Source organism: Microtus oregoni, unplaced genomic scaffold, assembly GCF_018167655.1.
Source record: "Microtus oregoni isolate MIOR12 unplaced genomic scaffold, Mior012 000012F_ref0000307, whole genome shotgun sequence".
NCBI classification, from domain to species: domain Eukaryota; kingdom Metazoa; phylum Chordata; class Mammalia; order Rodentia; family Cricetidae; genus Microtus; species Microtus oregoni.
This window is the reverse complement of record NW_024543071.1, coordinates 48,687,916-48,703,359: the sequence shown is the minus strand read 5'-3', so window position 1 is coordinate 48,703,359 and position 15,444 is coordinate 48,687,916.

The window sequence follows — 15,444 nt, the reverse complement described above, 5'->3', positions numbered from 1 at the left end:
ATTTCTCTAAGGAGGAAGTTAATCTGCTAAGGCATGTGTGAGGAAGATGAGAATGCCTGGTAGTTCAGTGTGATCCATAAATAGTTGGTCCATTGTGAGGGATATTAAAATATGCTGGAAAGCTTCAGACCCTTAACTGTTGGAAATTTGAACAGAGCCACCTTTGGAAAGGGAAAAATATCAACAGCACCATTATGCTGAGCATTTGACTTCATGAATTTTCAAATGAGTCTTTCTGGTTTGAATCCTTGATATTTGGTTTCTCACGTATAAATCTGCATCAAATGTCTTGAGAAATCATTCAGGTTAAAGAAAAGATGGTCTCTCCATTGTAGACAGCTGTGTCTCATGTGAAGAAGTTTACATATGAGCAAGGAATCTTTTTAGGTTTCTTATTTCAGCTAAAAAAACGAGACAGGTCCACTGGGAAGGACTTGGGAAACAGGAACAGCCCAGTTAAGGATTGGGCAAAGAGATGATATCACACATCATGGTCACTCGACTTTGGATTGAATGAATCCTGCCAAGGACAATGAGATGAAAGTACACAAATAAGACACGTGTTTATACTTAATGTGCTTGACTAAATCAATTTCATTTTTGGCTTCTGCTCCTGCTTAATGATGAGAAGGAAATGCCACAAATGATTGTGACATTAAACTAAGCATTTGTAGGTCATTATTAATGGGTTTTGTCATTCTGGCTCACATACACATCCCCCCTTTTTTATACTGGAATAAATTTTATTTTCTTATCATTGTGTCATTCATGTGACACTATCCACAATCTTTCTGTCTACAATTTGTTTCAAAATCCCTACCTCTCCCACCATTTTGGATGTTAGCAGGTGATATTTTTCCTTTAAGCAAATCCTATCCTATTCCTTCTAGAAGCAACTCCCAAATCTGCTCCACAGTATCATCATACACTTATTTCAGACAACAGTACCTTCTCCAAAATGCTGCCCCATGCTCGGTATAGGATAGTGCCTTCAACCGATGCCAGCATTGTTCTTATTGATAAAGTACTGTTCTTTCCACACATATTTCTCTCTCCTGCATGAGTGTGTGCTTTCTCTTAGATCTTACATTTATTGGTTATGTTGTATAGATTCTGAAATTAAAACGTGACCTACACAAGACCTGGGACAAAGCATTCTTCATACTAAATACAAATTCAGTGCAGGTTAGAGTTCATAGGAGATACCCTTTAATTATGTCTTCTACAACAGACTGGGGTATGTTTTAATGCCTGGAAGAAAATTCCCACTGGATTTTTCTTTTTGTTTTTACTTAAAAATTTTCCACCTCCTACCCTCCTCCCATTTCCCTCCCCCTGCCTTTAACCCCCTCCCCCTCGTTCTCCAGTTCAAAGAGCAGTCAGGGTTCCCTGCTCTGTGGGAAGTCCAAGGTCCTCCCCCCCTCCATCCAGGTCTAGGAATGTGAGCATCCAAACAGACTAGGCTCCCACAAAGACAGTATATACAGTAGGATCAAAACCCAGTGCCATTGTCCATGGCTTCTCAGTCAGCCCTCCTTGTCCAACACGTTCAAAGAGTTCAGTTTGATCACATGCTCCATCAGTTTCAGTCCAGTTTGCTTTGGTGAGCTCCCATTAGATCAACCACACCATCTCAGTGGATGGGCACACCCCCGTGGTCCTGACTTCCTTGCTCATGTTCTCCCTCCTTCTGCTCCTCATTTGGACCTTGGGAGCTCAGTCCAGTGCTCCAATGTGGGTCTCTGTCTCTAGCTTCATCCATTGCCAAATGAAGGTTTGATGGTGATATGCAAGATATTCATTAGTATAGCTATAGGATAGGGCCATTTCAGGCTCCCTCTCATCAGCTGCCCAAGGATCTAGCTGGGGACATCTCCATGGACACCTGGATACACCTCTAGAGTCAAGTCCCTTGCCAATCCTAAAATGGCTCCCTTAATATATACTTCCCTGCTCCCATAATCACCCTTCCTCCATCCCAAACATCCCATTCCCCCAAGCTCTCCTCATCCTCCCCTTCTCACTTTTTTCTCCCCTTCTCTGCTTACCCCCACCCCCAAGTTTCCAACTTTTGCCTGGCAATCCTTTCTCCCTCCAAAATCCAGGAGGATACCTATATGCTTTTCTTTGAGTTTATCTTCTCATTTAGCATCTCTAGGATCATGAATTATAGGCTAAATATCCTTTATTTATGGCTAGAATCCACTTATAAGTTAGTACATACCATATTCATCTTTTTGGGTCTGGGTTACCTCACTTAGGATAGGGTTTTCTATTTCCATCCATTTGCATGCAAAATTTAAGATGTCATTGTTTTTTTACCACTGAGTATTACTCTAATGCGTATATATTCCATATTTTCTTTATCCATTCTTCCATTGAGGGGCATCTAGGTTGTTTCCATTTTCTGGCTATTACAAATAGTGCTGCTAGGAACATAGTCGAACAAATACTTTTATAGTATGATAGAGCATCTCTTGGGTGTATTTCCAAGAGTGGTATTGCTAGATCCTGGGGTAGGTTAATCCCGAATTTCCTAAGAAACCACCACACTGCTTTCCAAAGTGGTTGCACAAGTTTGCATTCCCACCAGCAATGGATGAGTGTTCCCCTTATTCCACATCCTCTCCAGCAAAGGCTATCATTGATGTTTTTGATTTTAGCCATTCTGACAGGTGTAATATGGTATCTCAAAGTTGTTTTGATTTGCCTTTCCCTGATTGCTAAGGAGGTTTGAACATGACCTTAAGTGTCTTTTGGCCATTTGAACTTCTTCTGTTGAGAATTCTCTGTTCATTTCAGTGCCCCATTTTTTAATTGAGTTAATTAGCATTTTAAGGTCTAGTGTCTTGAGTTCTTTATATATTTTGGAAATCAGACCTTTGTCTGTTACATAGTTGGTTAAGATATTCTCCCAATCAATAGATTGCCTTTTTGTCTTAATGACAGTGTCCTTTGCTTTACAGAAGCTTCTCAGTTTCAGGAGGTCCCATTTATTCATTGTTGCTCTTATTGTCTATGCTACTGGGGTTATATGTAGTAAGTGGTTTCCTGTGCCCATGTGTTGTAGAGTACTTCTTACTTACTCTTTGATCAGGTTCAGTGTGTTCAGATTAATATTGAGGTCCTTAATCCACTTGGACTTGAGTTTTGTGCATGGTGATAGATATGGATGTATTTTCATTCTTTTACAGGTTAACATGCAGTTATGCCAGTACCATTTGCTGAAGATGCTTTCTTTCTTCCATTGTATCCTTCTAGCTCCTTTGTCGAAAATCAAGTGTTCATAGGCTTGTGGGTTAAAATCTGTGTCTTCTATTCGATTCCATTGGTAATCATCTCTATTTTTGTGCCAGTACCAAGCCATTTTCATTACTGTAGCTCTGTAATAGAGTTTGAAGTCACGGACGGTAATGCCTCCAGAACTTCCAAGAAGAGCTAATACCTATATTCCTTAATGTGTTTCACAATATAGAAACAGAAGAGTCATTGCCAAGCTACTTTTACGAAGCTACAGTCACCCTGATATCAAAACCACACAAAGACTTAACCAAGAAGGAGAATTATAGAACAATCTCACTCATGAACATTGATGCAAAAATCCTCAATAAAATACTGGCAAACTGAATCCAAGAACACATCCAAAAAATTATACGTTATGATCAAGTAGGCTTCATTCCAGAGATGCAGGGCTGGTTCAACATATGAAAATCTATCAATATAATCCATCATACAAATAAACTGAAGGAAAAAAACCATATGATCATTTCTTTAGATTCTGAAAAAGCATTTGACAAAATTCAACACCCTTTTATCATAAAGGTCTTCTAGAGACTTGGGATACAAGGTTCATTCCTAATTATAATAAAAGCAATATACAGCAACCCGACAGCTAACATTAACTTAAATGGAGAGAAACTCAAAGCCATCCCACTAAAATAAGGAACAAGACAAGACTGTCCACTTTTTCCAAACCTCTTCAATATAGTGCTTGAAGTTCTAGCAATAGCAATAAGGCAAAACAAGGAGATCAAGGGGATTCAAATCAGAAAGGAAGAAGTCAAACTTTCGTTATTTGCAGATGATATGTTAGTGTACCTAAGTGACCCCAAAAACTCTACCAATGAACTCCTACAGCTGATAAACACCTTTAGTAACGTGGCAGGATACAAGCTCAATTCCAAAAAATCAGTTGCCCTCCTATATACAAAGGATAAAGAAGCAGAGAGGGAAATCAGAGAAGCACCACATTTCATGATAGCCACAAGTAGTATAAAATATCTTGGGGTAACTCTAACAAAGGAAGTGAAAGATCTATTTGAAAAGAACTTTAAATCTTTGAAGAAAGAAATTGAAGAGAATACCAGAAAATGGAAGGATCTCCCCTGCTCTTTGATTGGGAGGATCAACATAGTAAAAATGACAATTTTACCAAAAGCAATCTATAGATTCAATGCAATCCTCATCAAAATTCCAACAAAATTCTTCACAAACCTTGAGAGAATAATAATCAACTTTTTATGGAAAAAGAAAAAACCCAGGATAGCCAAAACAATTCTATACAATAAAGGTACTTCCAGAGGCATTCCCACTGGATTTTTTACTTAAATGTTTCTACTTGGGAAAGCCTGCTCTTTTTATATACCTTCAAGGTTTAGGTAATGGTAAAACAATGGATTTCCTTCTGGATTTCCACACAGATGCATCATTTACTTGGGTCATTTGGTACCATCCACACCCTCCTTTCCCATCCCCACTAACACATAGTAAATCCTCCACTTCCATGCCATATAAATATAGATAGATATATACATACATGGTGTGCATATGATAGAAAATGGGATGTTTCTATTTCTGGGTTCAACTGTTTTGTTTAAATTGATAATATCCTGGTCCATTTATTTCCATGTAAGTGACATTAATTCCAATTTCCTTAGAATAAAAATTCATTGTGAATAAATGCCATATTTTCATTGTCTAGTTATCTTCTGATAAACATCTAAGCTGATCCTATAGTTTCTCTATTTTGACTAATGCTATAATAATTACGGATCTGCATGCCATCTCTGGCATTCCATTATATACCCACATGAACTATCTGGATTTTATAGTAATTGTTTTGCTTTTGATTTTATTGTTTCTGTTTGCTATTTGCTTGTTTTTTTTTTTAACTTGAGGAACCGTCATACTAATGCCCATAGTTTCAGAATTGGAAAAGCCACACGAATTAATGGTTATGTAGGCAATGTGGGAAAGTTATTTACAAGTTGAATCTGCTGTCCTGGTGAAATGTCAGCAGTTTTATCTATACTCACTTTACCAAGGGTAAAAGGAAGCTCAGAGAGACATGATAGCTTCCCCAGGAAAAGCCAGGAGCAGATGCTATCCCCAGGATCTGAAGTCACAGTGGCATGAGTCACTCACCATAAGCCATTATCCCTCCCTCCCATAAAGCAACAAGGATCTCTATTAGTTGACAGTGTCCCTGATTCAGGAGAAGTGACACCCTAGACCTTTAACAGAAAAAGGAACATGTTTAGCTATTTGGAATGAACAGTGAATGTTCATCTAACAAAATATTCTCCATAAGACTCCTCATTGAGGTCTGCTGGCCAATAAACTTCCTCTGAAAGTCAAAGAAGAAGAGGCTCAACAGGAATCCTGTTTATGAAAGGGGGAGGGGTTGTGCACTGGACCCATCAGAAACAGGTAAATGTTGAAATAGGAGCAGCGGGGCTGTGTCCAGTGGCAAGGGTCAGTGCACAACCCCACCATGTACAAGTAATACGGTACCGCCTATGTCCTTCCCAGTCGAAACCTTTACTGTGATGTTTTTACAGTAATTACGGTAGTTCCTGCCTGAGACCAGCACAGTTCAGCATGGCAGAGTTGAGCCAAGCTGCTCCTGCCTCAGAGCCATTTGGTGCCCCTGAGCCACACAGAGTTCCAAGCACACAGCAGTCCACATTGCCATCAAGCAAGCCATAGAGCTTTACTACAAATGCTCCATTCAAAAGCTCTGTCTCCCGCAGGAGCCAGACAGAGATCGCAATGGCGGCACAGCCCAGAAAGCCGGCATTTTAAAACAGCCAGTTTTTTCCTGCTGCTGAGTCACGAAAATTTCAAAATGGAGGACGTACCATTTTGTGCTAGCTCTGGGGCGGCCAGGTAGGAGCGGCACTCAGCACTTTAATTCTGAGACTGAGTGTGCAGCACAGAAATTCTTTTCATTCAAATTACAGCCAAATCTGACAGGCAGAGCACGGCGCAGTCTGAAAACACGTCTCTGTATGGTGGCAGGAATCCGCCATGCTCTTCTGCCTGCCTAAGCCTGATTCTGCCTTCTGCCCAGGTGCAGGCGGGGAGTGCTGAGCCATCGGCACAGTCTCAGAGCACTCTCCTCCGAGCCCAAGCGGGAACACAAACATCCAGTCCCATAAAATCCATTGAAATGCTTTAAAGCCAGAGTTCACACTGGCAGCACAGCCCCAAGAAGCTGTACTTTAAAATGACACAGCGTTTTTTCTGCTGCTGTTGCCGAATCAGGAAATCTCTTTACAGCACGCCACCAACAAACAGCAAAAATCTGTGTTAAACTCTCTTTATCTTATTTTTAAGCCTTTTAAGGTTTTTAAGTGGATTTAGTCCATCACGTCTGGGCGCCACTCTGTTGAAATAGGAGCAGCGGGGCTGTGTCCCTGCATTCCGGCCACCCACATGGCTAGCTTATGCCCCGAAATAATTACATGGAAACTGTATTCTTTTAAACACTGCCTGGCCCATTAGTTCCAGCCTCTGAACCCATTTCTAATAATCTGTGTAGCCCACGAGCTGGCTTACCAGGAAAGATCATAACCTGCATCTGCCTGGAGTGGCAGAATCATGGCAACTCCTTGACTCAGCTTCTTTCTCCCAGCATTCTGTTCTGTTTACTCCGCCTACCTAATTTTATGTCCTATTAAAGGGCCAAGGCAGTCTCTTTATTTAACCAATGAAATCAACACAAGCAAGAAGACTCTCCCCCATAATTTCCACTTTTAAACAAAATGAAGGTGCTTAAAATTGGAAAAAAAAACAAGAAAAGGACATAGGCAAAGAAAGGTGAAGGAGAAGAAAGGGAAAGAATTAAAGGAGTGAGAAGATGAAGAAGACAGAAGATGAAGAGGAGTAAATGAAGGAGTGAGGGTATAAAGGGGAAAACAGTATCATTTCAAAAATCATACTACAGTGTTGCAATCTTCACTTTTTGGAAGACCTCACGGAAAGGTCACCAACTGTCCTTCTTCATAATTTGTTTCCTTGTTTTGTACAAACAAATCCTAGGCTTCCTTGGCTCTGTTTCATGTTCTTTCGTGTTGTCTGCTACAATGCCACGTTGCTCTCATGACTTGCGTCCTTATTTCCTGGGTGACACTAAAGGGCCTGCCCAAGAAATAAATAGCGGAGCACTGAGCTCTCAACTGCAGAAAGTTCCCTGATCTCCAAATTGTACCAAAGACCAACCCACAAGGGCTTCCTCAACATGAAGCTGGTCCTGGTCTTCTTGCTGGCCGCCATCCCCATTTGCTGCTATGCCAGCAGTGAGTTCTGTGGAGGGGTGGGTGGTGGGTCTGTGGCGGGGTGGGCAGTGGGTTCTGTGGAGGGGTAGGTGGTGAGTTCTGAGGAAGGGTGGGAGGTGAGTTCTGTGCAGTGGTGGGCTACTTTTAGACAACACACTGTTTCTGTTCTAGCAGAAGAAGCCCTAGCCCCTGAGCCACAGAATGTCAACCGTGTTACAAAACGTCTGACTAAATAGCCCTGAAACTCAATACTAGTCCAGATAGTAAAAGAGGCATCATAGATGCAGTGCTGGGGCGGTTTGTAATGTGTCACTACCATGCAGGAGGTCCCAAGGAGATGAGAGTGCTCCTGAAATCCATGGCAGGTCTTGGATTTGGATACAAGCTATTTTATAGAAATAGAGAAAAATATAAATGACCGTGAACCTAAATGGGTTTCCTAAAAATTGTACTTTGGAATCTCTTTAACTGTGGAAAAAGTTATTTCTCAAGCTGCAGCATGAGACCTAGGAGTAAACAGTTTGTGAGCCACCACACAGACTGTCAAAGCTTGTTCTGACCCCTTCACAGTGGGCCACTTACATCCTAGTCTTGCTGGTGGAGAGGAGAGTTCACATTCCCCAAGTCCACTTGAAGTAATGACTGAAGTAAAGCTTTATCCCCGAGAATGTAGTCAGTACAAACATGTCACAAATGCAATAGACTTTGTGTAATTTGCTTTGTCTATGTTGTCAACTTCACATATGTGACACGCTGGTGCAAAATGACAAGGAGGTGGAGTTCTCAGTTAATTTGACAGAAAAATCAGGGTTAACCTTGACCTCTTTCTCTTCCACTGGCTGAACAATGACATTAATTCAAGTACAAGCGTTTTTAGTTTATGATATTTTTGATGTAGATGATAGAGTTAAGGGTGACAATGGCTACTATTTATAAACTACTGTAAAATACTTAATGGGGTTCTCAAAATAGCACTGAGATGTGTCATGACTAGAAGAAAGAAAGACACAGCAGTTCACTGTGTCCCATCAGAACAAAGCTTCTAATTTCTTGCATGTCATTGCTGACAAAGGTCAGTGAGGTTTGAAGTCTCTTGTTGGCTTGTTAGCGGCAAGTTTGCAGAACCTAAAGAAATCTTGCAGTCGGCTTCCATTTTCTGCATGATGTCACTTCGAGTAACAGAGATTCTGTTGAAGTTGCTCTGTGATTCAGATGTTCAAGTTAACAGAGCAAAGCAGATACTATTCTAGCCATGGTAGTTATAGGAAGTCTTAACATATTCCATAATATTCTCAAAACAGTGAAAAAATAATAACAATTCAAAGCTTATATGTGCCTCAACTTTTCAAAATATTGCTTAGTATTGAAGACAGCATTCACAGCTTTATAAAACAAGGAATAATATATGGCTGGAAAGTGGTAGAAATAAATCCTATTCAACATTAGCTTTAATACCAAGGACCAAGGAGTTATGTGTGTTGAAAAAGAGTAAAGCTGAAGCGCGAAAGATCACTCTGACTCAGAACATAGAATTCACCATTAAACATGTGACGCTAGCACTATATTTTGGCAGTGAGTGTGTGCACATGTGTACAGGAGCCTGCAGAAGTGTCAAATATCCCTGGAGCTGTAGTTACAGGTGGGTGGCTTTAAGCTGCCTGACATGGGTCTTGGAATCAAAATCAGAGCTTCCAGAAGAGGAGTACCTTCTCCTAACTGCTGAATCTTCTGTCTGGCTTATTTTTTTTTATTTTTGTATAAGTCTAAGGCAGCATAAGTGACCTAATGTACTTTATAACACCAGAGTTATGTTTTAATGAACATTCACTTCAACATTTTAGTTCACCTAAATGCACAGCAGGTAATTTTTACTATAAGAAATGTTTAACACAATAAAGACTTCAGCAAATAAAAAAACAGTAAAAAAAATGTAGCAGGCTTTGACCAAACAATGACCCCAATATTTACCAGGCACAGCACAATGGCCTGCCATCTCTTTAGTGTCCTTCCCAGTGAAGGGTGTGTGAGGGTTTGGTTCTTTGTGCTGCCATGTCAGGGACAGAGTTTGCAGTTTCTGAGTGGAATCTTGAAACCTGCATCATCTGTCCCAGATTTGGCAGCGCCCACCACCTTTGCTAATCTGTGTCTACCTGACTCAACATGATGTTTGTGATGAGAGGTGACCCCTAATGAGTTCAGACCTTCAGTGATGAATGCCATGTCTTTCCAGGTTCTAATTGCCATGCAATGGATAACCTTATTACACAGATTACTAACTCATCAGTGTCTGTGGCTGAGTTTCAGAAATTGGTAAAGTCATATGCACCTCTTCCTTATGACCAAAAGCTTTTGGGCGAAGTGAAACAATGTTATCTAGACCAGTCAGAGGAGACTATGGCCAATTATCGAGTGATGATGGTAATTATACATTTTCCCTTTTTTGTTTTATATAACTATATATATTTGAATGATGTAAACACACACATATATATACATATATGTACATACTTATGTATTTTATATATTTATATTGGCGTATATTTGTATATATATACATACTTATATATTCACATGAATATATTTCTATTAATGAGGAAGAACAGTTTCCAACGTTGTGACTAATAAGGTCCAAGCAAACATTGTTTGTGTACTATTTTTGAACAACATAATTTGATATAGTGGTGACATTTTGTTCAGGAAAGCCATTGAAAGACACACCTCATATACCATATTATTTTGAGGATACTAAAATAATTAAAGAAAAACACAAAAACACAGGAGATGACCAAGAGATAACTCTCTTATCAATAATTTCCCAATCACACAAGCACAGGTACACATATGCAAACATTCATGTTCATAAACAAGCACACACACACACACACACACACACACACACACACACTTAAACACATAAGCATGTCATGACACGGAGAAAGCCCTCAAATTCTTAAGTCAGTGAAAAATATACTTGAATCTCAAGAAGTCCTGTTTTGGTTCAGTAACCATGGACCTTCCATTTGCACCAATTCAGAGCGAGTACAGAAGACCCCAGTATAGGAACATCAGGACTAACAGTCTCTTTAAATAATAATAATATTAATAATAATAGTCTCTTTCCAAGCATAAAAATGAAGGTCCAAGAATTCATCTAAAGTGTCCCTGTTCCCATTCAAGCAACCCACAGGTGCCAAGTCTTAGAAATCTGCCCAGTTTTAACTAAAACCACAGGAATACACAGGGCCTGAAAGTACTGGTGAGGGCTCTCTAGTCACTTCTAACAAATCTCAGTTTTAGAGCACTGAGGAATTTTTAAAGCCACTCCCACTGTTAAGCAAGTGGTAAGAGAATAATAGCAGAGCAGTTCAAACTGACGGTCATCAGATACCTTCAGCCACAGAGACCTCTAGCTTCCGAGTGGGTATAGAATAAATTCCTATGGAAACATTTGCGCAGGGGGAGGTTGGAATTTAGAGGCTAAGGTAATCAAGGGGAAACTTTCAAAAAAAAAAAAAAACATCTGGGTTTCTTACTCTTGTTTTCTTAAATGATAGAGCACATGCACCTAATCAGATTTTTCTCTGGAAGCGTTCTGTAATATTTAATAGTAATTGAAAATACTGAAAAAAATAATTAAAAAAATAAGATTTTTTTCTTTTCAATATTGGACTCTACAATCAAAGTTCAAAATTTAAGTTGCTTCCTCATTTATTTTTCAGAATGCTATATACGACAGTGAAGACTGTCCACAGACTTCCTAAAAGTTCCACGAGATCTTTAGCTCACAGGAATGAAGAGCTGATACCATAATTGTAACTTTACTTTCTTGATTTTATCTTTCTGTCTATAAGGTGCAAGACTATTGTTGGAATCTCAAAGGCATTTCTTTCTACTTATTAAATTTATTTGCAAATACCAATACTTCTTTGTGTGATCTTTTAAAACTGGGGGCTTAAGAGGCCTGCAACCTTCCACTCTAGGACATACACCCACAGATGACTCCCACACAACCTTAAAGTGAGCCTAAGAAAGGAGAGTGTGTGTCCCTGGATATTCAGCCCTCTCTCTGGAGAAGAAAGGAGGGTGTCTCTCCCTGGCCATGCTGAGTTTCCTCTCAGGTGAAGAGCTCAGCTATTTTCTCACCACCACCTCTATTCAGCATCCTTGGCATTATCCTGCTGGGGGTCAGAGGCTGGGATGTGCTCCCAGTCCTGCTGCCACCAGGGCTTTGTGTCTACAAGAATTAGGAAATAAAGATGGCTCCACATATGCCACTCGATGAATAGAGCTCTGCATGTAAATAGGTTCAGAGAAAGAAATCATAATCATCTCAAATGAGGGAAAAGGTTGCAGGAAAAGAGAATCTTCAGAGTCTTTTTGTTTGTTTGATTTTTGTTTTTGCATTTTGTTTGAGATACTTCCCTTAATGGCAAAATGTCTTTATGAACATAAGAATCAGAGGAAATAAATATTTCTTATTTCAAAATGAATAAAATGAAAAAAAATAGGATTCTGACATAAGAAAAGTAACCTGTTTTTGTTAGGGACTGAGACCAACAGCCAAGCAAGCAATAACAAGAACAGTTTATTAATTCCAACACTAAGTGGCACATTGGCAACCCACAATGAAGGTCACAGGCTCCCTTTAAGTAGAGTTTGCGGAAATCCAGGGAGGAGGGATTAATGTAGGGCTGATTGGTAGGGGACAGATTAGTCTGGGGACTGATTCGTGGGAGGACTTATTGGTTAGGGTCCTTTCTGCAGCAGAGTATGGAAAGCTATCTTTAGCTTGTAAAAGGCTGGGGGGCATCTGCTCATCCAGCACAAGGGCTTTGGGGATCTGCTAAGCCAGGAGAAGGTCTTTGGGATGTTTGCTGAGCCATCAGAAGACTGGGGTGTCTGCTAGTTGGTTGCCTATAGTTTTTTTTTTTTTTTTTTGACTACCTGTTTAGCTCTGCTCCATTTTAGTGAACCAAAACTAAGATTTCTACCAGGCTACTAGGAAAGCCTGGCCTGTGACCTCCCCCTGCAACTCTCTCAGTTTCCTCTAATAATAAGGAAGGAGAGAAGTGCGTCTGTTCTTTAGGTGCTTTTCATTGGGGTGCCCGTAGTGACTGAGCATAAGAAATGTTTCCCAAATGTTGAACACTTCGTCACCAGTTTGTGGAGATGTCTGTGAAGGCTATGGAAGTTTTAGAACAGTAGGTCTCCACCTTCCTAATGCTGCAGCCCTCTATATAGTTCCCCAAGTTGTAGTGTCCTCACCTCTAAACCTTAAAATTATTTTCATTGCTACTTCATAGCTGTAATTCTGCTACTATTATGAGTTATCATGGAAATATCTGGTATGGGGGCAGCTGATGTGAGACCCCAGTGAACAAGGTAATGACCCACAGGTTGAGAACCTCTGTGGTAAAGGTGGAGCACTGCTGGCAGAAGAAATCACTCAGAGGATAGTTTTAAATCCTGGCCCCAAACCACATTTCCCTTCTTGCTGTGATGGACTCTGTCACTCTGAACTTTAAACCAGAATGAACCCTTTCTTTCCTAACTTGCTTCTTGTCAAAGAACCTTACGACAGAAACGGAAAACTAACTACTCGAGTTGCCTGAATGTTCAGCCAGGAAAAACTTCATCAAAAGAAATACACTACAAATAACACGGGAAGAAATCAAACTGTCCCTGTTTGAAGATGATATGATTCAATAATTAAAACAGTCTCTACCTGAAAACTCTTGGATCAGGGACACTCTACTAGAGAATCATTAGAATGTGAAACAGAATGTACAAGACCCAGCAGCATTTCTATACACCCATAAGGAATACATGGAGAGGGAATTTAGAATACAATGCCATTCAAAATAAATGCCTGTAGATGTTCCTGCCCTACATTCATTGCTATTAATGTGATAAAATATCCTGACAAAAGACAGCCCAAGGGAGAAAAGGTTTATTTTAACACAGTTGCAAGTTACAACTCTTCATTGTGGTGTAGTTAGAGTTACAGAACGTGCAGCAGTTAGATGCATCACCATGCTCAAGAGCAGGAAGTCACAAATGCACGCATGCTCGCTGCTTCTCTGGTTGTGCTCGGGCTGATTTCTCACATATACAGTTCAAGGTTCTCTGCCTAGGAAAGGGTGCTGCCTATAGCGTCTGGGACTTCCCACATCTGTTACCCTAATTAAGACAACTTCCCTCAGACATCCACACAGGACACTCAACATAGACAATACCTCAATGGAACTCTCCTCCAGGTGAGAGTAGACTGTGTCAGTGTGACAATCCCCTAATCAAAGAGGTGTAGGATTCCACCAAGACACCTTTAAAACTATGAGGAAAGAAAATGAGTAAGACATTAAAAGTTATGAAAAACACCTACCCTCATAAATCAGCAAGATAAATGTTGTTGAAATATCCATATTACTGAAAAAGGCTACAGATTCATTGAAATTCCTATCAAGATTCCAAAAAGTAATCTTCAAGGAAGTGGGGAAAATGTCCCAAATTTAAATGGAAACACAAAAGCCCCCAATTATGCTAAACAATCCATAGCAAAGAGAACAATGCTAAAGCTGTAACATTATCTTATTTCCAACTGAACTCCTGGGCTATGGTACTACAACCTACATGGTAATGGTATGAAAAGGGATGGCAATGGTTAATGAAATATATTAGAAGAGTCAAAAATAAAACATTTATCGACAGCCTTAATGATTTGGGATTCCCCTCTGTATTCTGTGATTACCATTAATGAATAAAGACACTGTCTTGGCCTTTTGATAGGGCAGAACTTATGTAGCCAGGAAAAACTTTACTGAGTGCTAGGAGAAGAAAGGCAGATAGGGAGACACTATGGAGCCACGCTAGAGTCAGACTTGCCAAAACTATTCCAGTAAGCCACTGCCACATGGAAACACATGAGATTAATAGAAATTGGTTAAATTAAGATGTAAGAGTTATCCAACAAGAGGCTAGTGCCAATGGGCCAAACTGTGTTTTAATTAACACAGTTTCAGTGTGATGATTTCAGGTCTAAATTAGCAGGGTTTCTGGGACTCTCTGAACATGGCGAACAATGAGGGCTGATGAGAAGCCAAGGACAATGGCACGGGGTTTTGAACCTACGTAATGTGCTGGCTTTGTGGGAGCCTAGCCAGTTTGGTTGTTCACCTCCCTAGGAATGGACGGAGAGGGGAGGACCTAGGACTTACCACAGGTCAGGGAACCCTGACTGCTCTTTGGACTGGAGAGGGAGGGGGAGAGGAGTGGGGGGAGGGGGAGAAGGGTGGAAGGAGGGGGAGAAGGGTGGGAGGAGGGGGAGGGAAATGGGAGGCTGGGAGGAGGTGGAAACTTGTTTTTTTTCTTCTTTTTTCTCCTTTTCTCAATAAAAATAATGGAAAAAAAAGAATATTAAGAGCTGCAAAGGAAAAAGTTCAAGTAACATATAAAAGTAAATCTATCAGAATTACACCTGACTTCTCAATGGAAACCATGAAAACCAGAAGGTCTTGGATAGATGTGCTGCAGACACTAAGAGACCATAGATGCAAGCCCAGACTACTATACCCAGCAAAGCTTGCATTTACCATCAATGGAGAAAACAAGATATTCCAGGACAAAAACAGATTTAAACAATATGTAGTTACAAACCCAGCCTTACAGAAAGTACTAGAAGGAAAACCACAAACCAAGGAAGCTAACAACATCCATAAAACAAAGGCATCTGACAATCCTCCAAGAGCACAACTTTAAGAAGGGAAACACACAAACAGTACCACCAAAAAATAAATAAATAACCAGGGTTAACAACCACTGGTCATTAATATCACTTAATATCAAAGGACTCAATTCACCTATAAAAAGGCACAGGTTAAGAGAATAG